This window comes from Arachis duranensis, chromosome 4 (genome assembly GCF_000817695.3).
Source record: "Arachis duranensis cultivar V14167 chromosome 4, aradu.V14167.gnm2.J7QH, whole genome shotgun sequence".
Lineage (NCBI taxonomy): Eukaryota > Viridiplantae > Streptophyta > Magnoliopsida > Fabales > Fabaceae > Arachis > Arachis duranensis.
The window spans coordinates 56094861-56111126 of NC_029775.3; the positions used below are offsets into that span (position 1 = coordinate 56094861).

At 38.7% G+C, this 16266-nt stretch overlaps 1 non-coding gene across 1 annotated transcript; it reads left to right on the plus strand.

Moving 5' to 3' along the window:
• Positions 1–15858: 15858 nt before the first annotated feature.
• LOC127747232 (small nucleolar RNA R71) lies at positions 15859–15966 on the plus strand. Its single transcript, XR_008009034.1, has one exon. It is a non-coding gene; the product is annotated as a small nucleolar RNA R71 (small nucleolar RNA).
• The last annotated feature ends 300 nt before the right edge of the window (positions 15967–16266 follow it).

Below are 16266 nucleotides of genomic sequence, written 5' to 3' on the forward strand. Positions count from 1 at the left end.
TCCAACCTGATTGAGAACCGACAGATGATTAGCCGTGCTGTGACAGAGCATAGGAACGTTTTCACTGAGAGGATGGGAAGTAGCCACTGACAACGGTGACACCCTACATAGAGCTTGCCATGGAAGGAGCCTTGCGTGTGTTGAAGGATTTCAAGGAAGAGTTGAAGTCATAGGACAAAGCATCTCCAAAACTCCAACATATTTCCTATTACTGCACAACAAGTAACAATTTGATTCTCTCTTATTTTTCTTACAATTTTAAATACTTTGACTTCTTACAATTAAATCCAAATAACCTTATTGGCCTCCTGACTAAGATTAATAAAATAAACATTGATTGCTTTAAACCAATAATCTCCGTGGGATCGACCCTTACTCACGTAAGGTATTACTTGGACGACCCAGTGCACTTGCTGGTTAGTTGTGCGAATTACAAATTCGTGCACCAGTGTTCATGTTGACATTCAAAGTCTTCTTGCATACATTATTGGTTTTGATCTTAATTCTTCATGTTTTGAGTCATTTTGTTGTTTTTCTCTTTCTTCATTAATCCAGAAAAAATAAAAAATAATATCTTTTCCTTATTTTGCTCATAAATTTTGAAATTTTAGGTTGACTAGTCAAAGATTTTTAAAATTTAGTTGTTTCTTGTTAGTCAAGTCAAAATTTCAATTTAAAAATTCTATCTTTTCAAATCTTTTTCATTTTTCTTTTATGTTTTTTCGAAATTTTTTTTAAAAATTAATTTTCAAAATCTTTTTCTTAATTTTATTACATAATTTTCGAAATTGTTGCTAACATTTAATGTTTTGATTCAAAAATTTGAAGTTTTTTACTTTCTTGTTAAGAAAGGTTCAATCTTTGAATTCTAGAATCATATCTTTTAATTTCTTGTTAGTCAAGTCATCAATTTTAAAAATCAAATCTTTTTCAACCATATCTTTTCAATCATATCTTTTTAAAAATCAAATTTTCTTCAATCATATCTTTTCAATCATATCTTTTTAAAATCATATCTTTTTCAATCAAATCTTTTTCAATCATATCTCTTTAAATTTTGATTTCAAAATCTTTTCTCTAACTTCTTATCTTTTCAAAATTATTTTCAAATTTTTTTCAACTAATTATATTTCTTATCTTTTTCAAAACCACCTAACCACTTCTCAACTGTCAATTTTCGAAAATTAGTAACCACTTTTTCAAAAATCTTTTTAATTAACTAATTATTTTAAATTCTAATTTTATTTTATTTCTTTTCTCAAATTTTGAATTCTAACTTATAATTAAATTAAAAACAAAAATATTTTTCTTTTCATTTAATTAATATTCGAATACTCTCTCTCTCATCTCTTTCTATGTTTATTCACTAACACTTCTCTTCTACTCATCTAATAATTCGAACCCTCTCTCTCTCTGTGTGTTCGAGTTTCTTCTTCTTCCTTCTTCATCCTATTCTTCTTTTCCTCTGACACAGAAAGAAATCTCTATACTGTGACATAGCAGATTCATCTTTTTTTCTGTTCTCTTCTTTTTCATATGAGCAGGAACAGGGATAAAGACGTTCTTGTTAAAGCTGATCCTGAACCTGAAAGGACTCTGAAGAGGAAGCTAAGAGAAGCTAGAGCTCAACACTTCGGAGAGGACCTTACAGAAAATTTCGAAAAAAGAAATAGATATGGCAGCCGAACCCAACAACAATAGTGGAGATGCAAGGAAGATGCTTGGTGACTTTACTGCACCAACTTCTAACTTCTATGGAAGAAGCATCTCAATTCCTGCAATTGGAGAAAACAACTTTGAGCTTAAACCTCAATTAGTTTCTCTAATGCAGCAAAATTGCAAGTTTCATAGAGAAATCATCCTAATTTCTCATGGAAGGATCAGCAGAAGCCTAATCAAGGCTTCAATAATAATAATGGTGGGAGAAATAGGTTTGACAATAGCAAGCCTTTTCCATCATCTTCTCAGCAACAGACAGAGAATTCTAAGCAGAGCCTCTCTGACTTAGCAACCATAGTCTCTGATCTATCTAAGACCACTCTTAGTTTCATGACTGAAACAAGGTCCTCCATTAGAAATTTGGAGGCACAAGTGGGTCAGCTGAGTAAAGGAGTTACTGAAACTCCTCCTAGTACTCTCCCAAGAAATACAGAAGAAAATCTAAAGAAAGAGTGCAAGGCCATAAATATAACCAACATGGCCGAACCTATAGAGGAGGAAGAGGCAGTGATTTCTAGTGAGGAAGACCTCAATGGACATCCACTGACCCCTAAGGAGTTCCCTAATGTGGAACCAAAAGAATCTGAGGCTCAAACAGAGACCTTAAAGATTCCACTGAACCTACTGTTGCCATTCATAAGCTCTGATGAGTATTCTTCTGCTGAAGAGGATGAAGATATTGTTGAAGAGCAAGTTGCTCAGTATCTAGGAGCAATCATGAAGCTGAATGCCAAGTTATTTGGTAATGAGACTTGGGAGGATGAACCTCCATTGCTCATCAATGAACTAAATGCTTTGGTTCAACTAAAATTACCTCAAAAGAAACCGGATCTCGGAAAGTTTTTAATACCTTATACCATAGGCACCATGACCTTTGAGAAGGCTTTGTGTGACCTGAGGTCAGGTATAAACCACATGTCACTCACTATAATGGAGAAACTAGGGATCTTTGAGATACAAGCTGCAAGAATCTCACTAGAGATGGCAGACAAATCAATGAAACAGGCTTATGGACTTGTAGAGGATGTATTAGTGAAGGTTGAAGGCTTGTACATCCCCGTTGACTTCATAATCCTAGACACTGGGAAGGATAAGAATGAATCCATCATCCTTGAAAGACCCTTTCTAGCCACAGTAATGGCTGTGATTGATGTGGACAAAGGAGAGTTAGTCCTTCAATTGAATGAGGACTACCTTGTGTTTAAGGCTCAAAGATCTTCCTCTGTACCCAAGGAGAGGAAGCATGAAAAGCTTCTCTTAATACAGAGTCAAGCAGAGCCCCCACACTCAACTCTAAGTTTGGTATTGGGAGGCCACAATCATGCTCTAAGTATCTATGAAGCTCTGTAAGAGCTTCCTGTCAAGCTATTGACATTAAAGAAGCGCTTATTAGGAGGCAACCCAATTTTATTTATCTATGTTAGTTTATATTTTCTATAGATTGATGATCATGTGAAGTCATAAAAATAACTACAAGATTAAAATGGAATGAAAAGCAGCATTAAAATTAGCGCACCCTGGAGGACAGGCTTACTGGCGTTTAAAGACCAGTAAGGATAGCAGAATGGGCGTTTAACACCCAGTCTGGTAGCATTCTGGGCGTTAAACACTAGAATTGGCAGGTAGACTGACGTTTAACACCAGAAAGAGCTATCTGGTGTCTGGCTGGTGTTAAACGCCAGAAAGGGGCACCAACCTGGCGTTTAACGCCAGGAAAGGTAGCAGAACTGGCGTTTAACGCCAGATTTGGCACACAGTGGGCGTTTAAACCCCAGGAAGGTGCAGGTATGAGAATTCCTTGACACCTTTCTATAACATTATTCCCCAACACCCACCTACCTCACCATTTAAATTCAAACCATTTCCCTCCCAAACCCACCCATTCTCCACACAGTTACCCTTTCTCCCTTATCCTATAAATAACCCTCCTTACCACCTTCCATTTCACACATCTCTAACACTTCACCCCCTTGGCCGAATTCCTACACACCTCCATCTACTCTATTTCTTCTTCTTCTCCTCCTTTCTTTCTTCTTTTGCTCGAGGACGAGCAAACCTTTTAAGTTTGGTGTGGGAAAAAGCGTTGCTTTTTATTTTTTCATAACCATTAATGGCACCTAAGGCCAGAGAAACCTCTAGGAAGAGGAAAAGGGAGGGCAGTTGCTTCCAACTCTAAGTCATGAGAGATGGAGAGATTCATCTCAAAATCCCACCACTAGAAAGAGGATGGAGCAAATAAGAGAGCCCACTCATAGATCTCAACAAGAGCATGAGGAATTCCCTCATCAAGAAATTCCCGAGATGCCTCAAGGAATACATTTTCCTCCACACAACTATTGGGAGCAACTATGGATAGGAGCACCAAAAGTACTAAGGATGGAGCACCAAGAGCACTCTATTATCCTCCATGAAATAAGAGAGGATCAAAGATCCATGAGAGAGGAGCAACAAAGGCAAGGAAGAGACATTGAAGAGCTAAAGCACTCCATAAGAACTTCACTAAGGTGGACCCGTTCTTTAATTTCCTTGTTCTTATTTTTTCTGTTTTTTTCGATATTTTATGCTTTATGTTTATCTATGTTTGTGTCTTCATTACATAATCATTAGTATTTAGAGTCTATGTCTTAAAGTTATGAATGTCCTATGAATCCTCACCTTTCTTAAATGAAAAATGTTCCTAATTACAAAAGAACAAGAAGTACATGAATTTCAAATTTTATCTTGAAATTAGTTTAATTATTTTGATGTGGTGGCAATACTTTTTGTTTTCTAAATGAATGTGTGAACAGTGCATATTTTTTATAGTGAAGTTTATGAATGTTAAAATTGTTGGCTCTTGAAAGAATAATGAAAAAGGAGAAATGTTATTGATAATCTGAAAAATCATAAAATTGATTCTTGAAGCAAGAAAAAGCAGTGAAAAAGAAAAAGCTTGCGAAAAAAAAAGTAGTGAAAAATAAAGAAAAAAAAGAAAGAAAAAGAAAAGCAAGCAGAAAAAGCCAATAGCCCTTTAAACCAAAAGGCAAGGGTAAAAAGGATCCAAGACTTTGAGCATTAATGGATAGGAGGGCCCAAAGGAATAAAATCCTGGCCTAAGTGTCTAAATCAAGCTATCCCTAACCATGTGCTTGTGTCATGAAGGTCCAAGTGAAAAGCTTGAGACTGAGTGGTTAAAGTCATGATCGAAAGCAAAAAGAGTGTGCTTAAGAACTCTGGGCACCTCTAACTGGGGACTCTAGCAAAGCTGAGTCAGAATTTGAAAAGGTTCACCCAGTTATGTGTCTGTGGCATTTATGTATCCGGTGGTAATACTGGAAAAACAAAGTGCTTAGGGTCAAGGCCAAGACTCATAAAGTAGCTGTGTTCAAGAATTAACATACTAAACTAGGAAGATAAATAACACTATCTTAATTCTGAGTTCCTATAGATGCCAATCATTTTAAACTTCAAAGGATAAAGTGAGATGCCATAACTGTTCAAAAGCAAAAAGCTACTAGTCCCGCTCATCAAATTAGAACTAAGCTTCATTGATATTTTGGAGTTTATAGTATATTCTCTTCTTTTCAGTTGCTTGGGGAGAAGCAACAATTTAAATTTGGTGTTGTGATGAGTGGATTATTTATACGCTTTTTGACATTGTTTTTACATAGTTTTTAGTATGTTTTATTCACTTTTATTATATTTTTATTAGTTTTCATGCAAAATTAACATTTCTGGACTTTACTATGAGTTTTTGTGTTTTTCTATAATTTCAGGTATTTTCTGGCTGAAATTGAGGGACCTGAGCAAAAATCTGATCCAGAGGCTGAGAAAGGATTGTAGATGCTGTTGGATTCTGACCTCCCTGCACTTGCTACGAATTTTTTGGAGCTACAGAAGCCCAATTGGCGCTCTCTTAATTGCATTGGAAAGTAGACATCCTGCGCTTTCCAGCAATGCATAATAGTCCATACTTTGCCCGATATTTGATGGCTCAAACTGGCATCCAAACGCCACTTAGAGACCCTTTTTTGGAGTTAAACGCCCAAACTGGCACCAAAGCTGACGTTTAACACCAAGGATGGCCTATGCATGTGAAAGCTTCAAGGCTCAGCCCAAATACACACCAAGTGGGCCCCGGAAGTGGATTTCTGCACTATCTACTCATTCTCTGTAAACCTAGTTTACTAGTTTAGTATAAATAGCACTTTTTACTATTGTAGTCGAAGTCTTGGACCTTTTGGGAGTTCTTTGAACCCTTTTTGGAGGCTGGCCATTCAGCCATGCCTAGACCCTTTGTTCTTATGTATTTTCAATGGTGGAGTTTCTACACCTCATAGATTAAGGTGAGGAGCTCTGCTGTTCCTCATGAAGTAATGCAAGTACTATGGTTTTTCATTCAATTCACGCCTACTTCTTCTCCAAGATATACTCTTGTACTTAATTCAGTTAAGTCAGACTGAAGGGGTGACCCTTGACAATCACCCTCTATCTTCAGTACTCGCTTAGCCAAGATCTGCGTGCCTGACAACCACAATGCGGTCTACATGATGTTCAACGTAGTCATTGGACGACAGCCGGAGTATATTCTCTTCGGTCTCTAATCAACGATTCACATTGTCTCTCCTGAAAACAGAGCATCTGAATTTGAGACTAGGATCTTCGTGGTATAGGCTAGAACATTAGACATCATTCCTGAGATAAAAAAGTCTAAACCTTGTCTGTGATATTATGAGTAGGATCTGGGAAGGGATGACTGTGAGGAGCTTCAAACTTGCGACTGTTGGGCGCAGTAACAGTATGCAAAAGGATCAATGGATCTTATTCCGACGCTAGTGAGAACTGACAGATGATTAGCCCTGCGGTTGCTATGCCTGGTCTTTTTTATCCGAGACGAGAAATCCGACAGTTGATTTCCCGTACAGAGACCGTAGCCGGACCATTTTCACTGAGAGGATCATACATCTTGCCATGGAAGAGAGCACGCATAATCAGATGAAGACAATAGGAAAGCAGGGGTTCAGAAGCAACAAAGCATCTCCAAACGCTTATCTAAAACTCCCACCAATGAATTACATAGGTATCCCTATCTTATTTTCTGCTTGACTTATCTTTTAATTATCAAAAACTCATAACCATTTGAATCCACCCGACAGAGATTTACAAGATGACCATAGCTTGCTTCAAGCCAACAATCACTATGGGATCTACCCTTACTCGCGTAAGGTTTTATTACTTGGACGACCCAGTACACTTGCTGGTCAGCTATGCGAGTTGTGAAAAGTGTGAATCACAATTTTGCATACCAGTAATCCCGGATTAGTTAATCCAAGTTACCAAGTTTTGAAATACTCCTCAGAACCTAATGATCCAAGCAGATCCTAATACAATAGCACCACAGGCATATATCCTAAGGTTCAAGCTATTAGTGTCTAGCCTTATTATTTATTTATTTTTTGCTTGCCAACTATTGGCTTTTTCTTCCTTTCCTTCTTATTCAAGGGAATTTATTGATTAAGATTTCACAGACAGCAGTCTAGTTCATTCTATAGGGGAACATTCTAACCTCTGTCCTTTTGTTAGTGAGCTTACTTAAACATTCAAACATTCACTACCACTGAACTTATTTTCATTCCTACCATATTGGACAGTTACTCTATGTTTCGATCATTTACTCTTATTGATGCAGAAGGGAAACAAGACATGTATCCAAGTAGGATGAAATGATGCAAACATCCTGGCTAGAACACCTAATTGAAAATTAAGAGAAAAAGGTAAAAGACAAAATGCAGAACTTATTCAAAACATAGACGTACAAAACCTAATGTATGGATCATGAAAAAAGCTGCATAACTTGGAAGGCATATCATGTTGTAGATATGCATCTTCCTTATTTATTGAGATTTATGAAGGAACTCCACCACCTATACTTTTTGTGCTCTTTTTCTTTACTGGACTCTCCTTTCTTCTTTGGCTCTTGCTTCCTCTTCTTGTTTGTTTCTTGTGGCTCTTCAGCAGGGCGTCTCTGAGGCCAAGACTTATCTACATTATCCCAGAATACAGATAAGTCTTCCATTCTTTCTACATTTCTATAGGCTCTTGCTCTTTGCTTGTTTACCAATTCCTGGCACTCGATGAATGGTTTGATCTCTCTGTTCACCACTGGCATGCCGCAGACTATGTAGTTCAGCTTTGATTGAGTCTCTATATCATAATCAATCCTATCTAGGTGCCGAGCCTCTCCAAATGTGTGGTATATATTCTTCCATTGATGAAGATTCTGGAGGTACTTCTCCTGTTCAGCTTGCTATTGAAACAATTTGTCGAATGATTCTCGTGAATGACTAAATTGTTCCCTTTGCTGCTCCAGAATCCTTATTTGGAATTCTCTCTGCTGGACTATTATCTTCATCTGGAAGTTTTCTTGTTGCTCCATCATCTTCAACTGCCAATTCCCTTGCTGCTCCTAACCCCTCAAATATTGCTCTTGTTGTTGCTCCTGTGCTCTCATATATTGCTGAGACATTTCTTTAATGGCTCTTTGCATTTGGCTTAAGTCTATTGCACCAAAAGCTTGCCCCTCCTCTAATTGTGGTAGCTGCTGACTGATGCACGAAATTGTGATCACACTTTTCACAACTCCACACAACTAACCAGCAAGTGCACTGGGTCGTCCAAGTAATAAACCATATGCGAGTAAGGGTCGATCCTACAGAGATTGTCAGCTTGAAGCAAGCTATGGTTATCTTGTAAATCTCAATCAGGCAGATTCAAATGGTTATAAGAATTTAATAATTAAAGGATAAATAAAACAGAAAATAACATATAGATACTTATGTAATTCATTGGTGGGAATTTCATATAAGCATTTGGAGATGCTTTGTTGCTTCTGAACCTCTGCTTTCCTATTGGCTTCATCCAATCATGCGTCCTCCCTTCCATGGCAAGCTGTATGATCCTCTCAGTGAAAATGGTCCGGCTACAGTTTCTGTACGGCTAATCAACTGTCGGATTTCTCGTCTCGGATGAAAAATACCAGGCACAGCTACCGCAGTGCTAATCATCTATCGGTTCTCACTTATGTCGGAATAGGATCCGTTGATCCTTTTGCACACAGTCACTGCACCCAACAGTTTTGAGTTTAAAGCTCGTCACAATCATCCCGTCCTAGATCCTACTCGGAATACCACAGACAAGGTTTAGACTTTTCGGATCTCAGGAATGCTGCCAATTGTTTCTAGCCTATACCACGAAGGTTCTAATCTCAGATTCGGATGCTTTGTTGTCAGGAGAGACGACGTAAATCACGAATCAGAGACCCAAGAGACTATACTCTAGCTGTCATCCAATGACTACATTGAACATCATGTAGACCGCTTGTGGTTGTCAGGCACACGGATCTTGGCTAAGCGAGTAATGAAGATAATGGGTGATTGTCACGGGTCACCTCTTTAGTCTGACTTAACTGAATTAAGTACGAGAATATATCTTGGAGAATAAGTAAGTGTGAATTGAAAGAAAAACAATAGTACTTGCATTAATTCATGAGGAACAGCAGAGCTCCTCACCTTAATCTATGAAGCGTAGAAACTCCATCATTGGAAAATACATAAGAAAAAATGGTCTAGGCATGGCCGAATGGCCAGCCTCCCTAATCAAATGATAAATGATAAAAGGGTTCAAAGACTCCCAATACAATAGTAAAAAGTGCTATATATACTAAACTAGTTACTAGGGTTTACAGAAAATGAGTAATAAGTGCAGATAGTGCAGAAATCCTCGTCCGGGGCCCACTTGGTGTGTGTTTGGGCTGATCTTTGAAGCTTTCACGTGCATAGGCCATTCCTGGAGTTAAACGCCAGCTTGGATGCCAGTTTGGGCATTTAACTCCAGTTTTGGTGCCAGTTCTGGCGTTTTAGGCCAGAAAAGGGTATCTGGTGGGCGTTTGGACGCCAGTTTGGGCCATCAAATCTCGGGCAAATTATTAACTATTAAACATTGCTCAAAAGCCCAAGATGTCTACTTTCCAATGCAATTGAGAGCGCGCCAATTTGTCCTATGTAGCTCCAAAAAATCCACTTCGAGTGCAAGATGGTCAGAATCCAACAACATCTGCAGTTCTTTCTTAGCCTCTGAATCAGATTTTTGCTCAGGTCCCTCAATTTCAGCTAGAAAATACCTGAAATCATAGAAAAATACACAAACTCATAGTAAAGTCCAGAAATGTGATTTTTGCATAAAAACTAATAAAAATATTCTAAAAAGTAATTAAAACATACTAAAAACTATGTAAAAACAATGCCGAAAAGCGTATAAATTATCCGCTCATGCCAACACCAAACTTATATTGTTGCTTGTCCCCAGTAACCAAAAACAAAATAAGATAAAAAAAAGAGAATATACAATAAATTCCAAAACATCAATGAAGCTTAGTTCTAATTAGATGAGCGGGACTAGTAGCTTTTTCCTTCTGAACAATTTTGGCATTTCACTTTATCCTTTGAAGTTCAGAATGATCGGCATCCATAGGAACTTAGAATTCAAATAGTGTTATTGATTCTCCTAGTTTTGTATGTTGATTCTTGAACACAGCTACTTATGAGTCTTAGCTGTGACCGTAAGCATCTTGTTTTCTAGTATTACCACCGGATACATAAATGCCACAGACACATAACTGGGTGAACCTTTTCAGATTGTGACTCATCTTTACTAGAGTCCCCAGTTAGTGGTACCTCGAGTTCTTAAGCACACTCTTTTGCTTTGGATAACGACTTTAACCACTCAGTCCCAAGCTTTTTACTTGGACCTTCATGACACAAATACATGGTTAGGGACAGCTTGATTTGGCCGCTTAGGCCAGGATTTTATTCCTTTGGGCCCTCCTATCCATTAACGCTCAAAGCCTTGGATCCTCTTTACCCTTGCCTTTTAGTTTAAAGGGTTACTGGCTTTTTTCTCTTGCCTTTTGGTTTAAAGAGCTATTGGCTTTTTCTTCTTGCTTTTTCTTTTTCTTTCTTTTTCTTTATTTTTTTGCCCTTTTTTTCGCAAGCTTTGTATTTTTTACTGCTTTTTTTTGCTTCAAGAATCAATTTTATGATTTCTTAGATTATCAATAACATTTCTCTTTTTTCATTATTCTTTCAGGAGCCAACAGTTTTAACATTCATAAACTTCACTATAAAAAATATGCACTATTCAAGCATTCATTCAGAAATAAAAAGTATTGCCACCACATCAAAATAATTAAATTAATTTCAAGATAAATTTTGAAATTCATGTACTTCTTGTTCTTTTGTGAATAGAAACATTTTTCATTTAAGAAAGGTGAATGATTCATGGAACATTCATAGCCTTAAGACATAGACACTAGACACTAATGATCATGTAATAAAGACACAAACATAGACAAAACATAAAGCATAAAAACCGAAAAATAGAAAAAATAAGAACAAGGAAGTTAAAGAACGGGTCCACCTTAGTAACGGCGGCTAATTCTTCCTTTTGAAGATCCTATGGAGTGCTTGAGCTCCCCAATATCTCTTCCTTGCCTTTGTTACTCCTCTCTCATGGCCATTTGGTCCTCTCTAATTTCATGGAGGATAATAGAGTGCTCTTGGTGCTCCATCCTTAGTTGCTCCATGTTGGAACTCAATTCTCCTAAAGAGGTGTTGAGTTGCTCCCAATAGTTGTGTGGAGCGAAATGCATCCCTTGAGGCATCTTAGGGATTTCTTGATGAGGAACTTTCTCATGCTCTTGTTGAGGTCCATGAGTGGGCTCTCTTGTTTGCTCCATCCTTTTTTTAGTGATGGGCTTGTGAGATGAATCTCTCCATCTCCCATGACTCGGAGGTGGAAGCAACTGCCTTCCCTTTCCTCTCTCTAGAGGTTTCTCCGGCCTTAGGTGCCATTAATCGTTATGGAAAAACAAAATGTAGAGCTTTTTTCCACACCAAACTTAAAAGGTTTGCTTGTCCTCGAGCAAAAGAAGAAGGAAAGGATTAGAGGAAGAAGAGATGGAGGAGATGGAGGTGTGTGAATGGTTTGGCTAGGGGGGTTTTAGGTGGTTATGATGTCTGAAAATGAAGTAGTGATGATGGGCTTATATAGGAGTGGGGTGGAGAGGGAATTCTTGTAATAGGGGTTGGGTTTGGGAGGGAGATGGTTTGAATTTGAATGGGTGGAGGTAGGTGGGTTGTATGATGGTTTTGGAGGAGAAATAGAGGTCATTGGTGGAGGTTATTTTGGGGAAGAGTGTTACAGAAAGGTGTGAAAATGAGTGAGGGTGAGTTGGGATAGGTAGGGATCCTGTGGGGTCCACAGATCCTGAGGTGTCAAGGATTTCTCATCCCTGCACCTTTTTGGAATTTAAACACCCTCTGTGTGGCATTTCTGAGGTAAAACACCAGACTGCTGCTCATTTCTGGCGTTAAACGCCAGTCTGGCTGCCAGTTCTGGCGTTAAACACCCAAAATACTGTCAGACTGGGCGTTAAATGCCCATTCTGCTACACTTACTGGCGTTTAACGCCAGCCAGACACTAGCTACCCTTTTCTGGCGTTAAACGCTAGTCTGGCTGCCAATTCTGGCATTTAACGCCCAATTTGCTAGCCTTACTGGCGTTTAAATGCCAGTAAGCTCGTCCTCCAGGGTGTGATATTTTTGATGCTGTTTTTGATTCCTGCTTTAATTCTGCAGTTATTTTTATGACTCTACATGATCATCAACCTAAAGAAAACATAGACTAATACTAGAAAATAAAATGAAAAAGTAATTAATATAGATAATTAAAATTGGGTTGACTCCCAATAAGCGCTTCTTTAATGTCAATAGCTTGACAGGAAGCTCTTATAGAGCTTCATAGATTCTCAGGGCATGGTTGTGGCCTCCCAACACCAAACTTAGAGTTTGAGTGTGGGGGCTTTGCTTGACTCTGTATTGAGAGAAGCTTTTCATGCTTCTTCTCCATGTTTACAGAAGGAGATCCTTGAGCCTTAAACACAAGGTAGTCCTCATTCAATTGAAGGACTAACTATCCTCTGTCCACATCAATCACAGCCCTTACTGTGGCTAGGAATGGTCTTCCAAGGATGATGGATTCATCCTCATCCTTCCTAGTGTCTAGGATTATGAAGTTAGCAAGGACGTAAAGGCCTTCAACCTTTAATAAGGCATCCTCTACAAGTCCATAAGCCTCTTTCATTGATTTGTCTGCCGTCTCTAGTGAGATTCTTGTAGCTTGTACCTCAAAGATCCCTAGTTTCTCCATTACATAGAGTGGCATGAGGTTGATACCTGACCCCAGGTCACACAGAGCCTTTTCAAAGGTCATAATGCCTATAGTGCAAGGTATTAGGAACTTTCTGGGATCCGGTTTTTGATGTGTGGAAAATGATCCAACACAAAACTCACCGGCAAGTGTACCGGGTCGCATCAAGTAATAAAACTCACGGGAGTGAGGTCGATCCCACAGGGATTGAAGGATTGAGCAATTTTAGTTCGGTAGTTGATTTAGTCAAGCGAATCAAGTATTGGTTGAGTGATTTTGTATCCAACAGTAAGTAAATAGCAGAAAATGTAAAGGGAGAGGGGTGAATTGCAGAAATTAAAGAGAACTGAAAGTAAAAGAGCTGAATCTTAAAGAACAAGAAATTAAATGACTGAAACTTAAAGTGCTAGAAATGTAAATTGCAGTAACTTAAAGTGCAAGAAATATAAATTGCTTGAATGGAAAAGGGATTTGAGGACTGGGATTTCAGAATTTAAGAAAGGGAAATTAAATTGCAGCAATTATCAAAGTAAGAAATGATTTGAATTCTGTTAGATCTCAAACAGAAAGGGAAATTTAATTGCAGCAGGGGTTCACAGAAGAACCAAAAGGAAAATGGGATCTCAGGACTCCAGAGACTAGATAGCAAAGTCTAGATCTCAATTGCCTTCCCAAATCCATCAAGCAAGAACGAGGAAGAAGAGAGATCAATTCTCCTTCCCAATTCTCTCAAATCTCAGTTCAAAGCTCTCAGAGAAAATGAAGTTTCAAAATGTAAAAATTCAAAAATCAAAAGAAGGGTTCTTAATTACATCAAACTATCTCCTATTTATACACTTTCTATTCTTGGATTTTGGAATTTGGATGGGCTTTTGATTTGGTGAAGAAATGAATTAAATTGGATTTTTAATCCAATTTTCAGCCCATGAGAGAGTAGCTTCCAGGAGGCTGCCCTGCCCTTGTGGAGGGCAGAGCAGGAAATGGTGCATGCAGCCTCATTGCGTGCGCTTGGTGCGTGTGATGCGTCAAGATGCTGCCCTGCCCTTGTGGAGGGCAGGGCAGAGTTGCATGGTGCGCCAAGTGCTGCCCGTGCGTGCGTGCCGCTGGCCGAGTGCTCAAGTCCTGGCCGTGCCAAAATGCTGCGCCATGCACCAAGAAATGCTGCCCTGCCCTTGTGGAAGGCAGGGCAATGTGCCAATGGTGAAGTCCCACGTTCGAAACTCGGTGGAGGCACATGCTGCTCCTTTTTCCTTGGTTTTCTTGGCACCAAAGTAACGCCTAGTTCCTTGCTTCCTCATGGTGCCGTGTTCGATTCTTGGAGATTGAAAGCAAGCCAATTTTTGCTTGTTTTCCTTGTGTTTGAGCGCTACTCCTCTCCTCTTTGTTCTTGGAGCTTTGCTGTTCCTCGAGTATTAATGAAATTACTACTAGGGCAGTGTGCTCTTGTGGAGGGCAGTGTTTGCCTCCTCCTTCTATGTTGCACCACACTTCTCATTTCTTGGCCACACTTCTTAAGCCACGTTTTTCTTTTTTTCTTCCTTTCTTCACCTACAAGAAACCAAAACAACCAATCAAAGTATCTCTAAACTCATAAGGTTTAAAAATCAATTAATTTTTGCTCAAACCTTATGATTTAGCATCAATTTAATGGTGGTTGTTTGATTTAAAGAAGTTATGCATTTTCATTCCAAATTACTTACTTAGGATGCAAGAAAGTGTATAAAGACTAGTAAAACAAGTGAAATTAGCTTGAAAAATGGGTATATGATGACCTGTCATCAGTTTTTTTTAGGCAATGTCTGCTAAATCCATGTATTCAATTTATTGAAGAGTAATGGAGGTTCATCCTCCCAAGTCTCATTACCAAATAACTTCGCATTCAGCTTCATGACTGCTCCTAGATACTGAGCAACTTTCTCTTCAACAGTGTCTTCGTCCTCCTCAGAGGAAGAATACTCATCAAAGCTCATGAATGGCAAAAGTAAGTTCAGTGGAACCTCTATCGTCTCTGTATGAGCCTCAGATTCCTTTGGTTCCTCAATAGGGGACTCCTTATTGGTCAGTGGACATCCCTTGAGGTCTTCCTCACTGGGAATCACTGCTTTTTCACTCTCTATAGGTTCGGCCATTTTGGTTATAGTTATGGTCTTGCACTCTCTTTTGGGATTCTCTTCTGTATTGCTTGGGAGAGTACTAGGAGGAGTTTCAGTAACTTTTTTACTCTGCTGACCCACTTGTGCCTCCAAATTTCTGATGGAGGACCTTGTTTCATTCATGAAACTGAGAGTGGTTTTAGATAGATCAGAGACTATGTTTGCTAAGCCAGAGAGGCTCTGCTCATAATTTTCTATCTGTTGCTGAAAAGATGATGGAAAAGGTTTGCTATTGCCAAACCTATTTCTCCCACCATTATTATTATTGAAGTCTTGTTGAGGCTTCTGTTGATCCTTCCATGAGAAATTTAGATGATTTCTCCATGAAGGATTATAGATGTTTCCATAGGATTCTCCCATGTAATTTACCTCTTCCATTGTAGCATTCTTAGGGTCATAAGCTTCTCCTTCAGAGGAGGCTTCTTTAGCACTGCCGGATGTAGCTTGCAATCCAGTCAAATTCTAAGAAATCATATTGACTTGCTTAGTCAATATTTTATTCTGAGCCAATATGGCATTCGGAGTATCAATTTCAAGAACTCCTTTCTTCTAAGTCATCCCATTATTCACAATATTTCTTTCATAAGTGTACATGAACTGGTTATTTGCAACCATCTCAATGAGTTCCTGGGCTTCTACAGGGGTTTTCAGATGAAGAGATCCACTAGTAGAATGGTCCAATGATATCTTAGACAATTCAGACAGACCATCATAGAATATGCATATGATGCTCCATTCTGGAAGCATGTTAGAAGGACACCTTTCGGTTAATTGCTTGTATCTTTCCCAAGCTTCATAAAGGGATTCACATTCCTTCTGTTTGAAGGTTTGGACCTCCACTCTAAGCTTGCTCATCTTTTGAGGTGGAAAGAATTTGGTCAAGAAAGTATTGACCAACTTATCCCAAGAGTTCAGGATTTCTCTAGGTTGTAAGTCCAACCATGTCCTAGCTCTGTCTCTTACAGCAAAGGGGAAAAGTATAAGTCTGTAGACCTCGGGATCAACCCCATTGGTCTTAACAGTGTTAGATTTGCAAGAATTCAGCTAAGATCCATGGAAGTCCATGAAACTTGCAATTTTGCTGCATTAGAGAAACTAATTAAGGCTTAAGCTCAAAGTTGTTTCCTCCAATGGCAGGAATTGAGATGC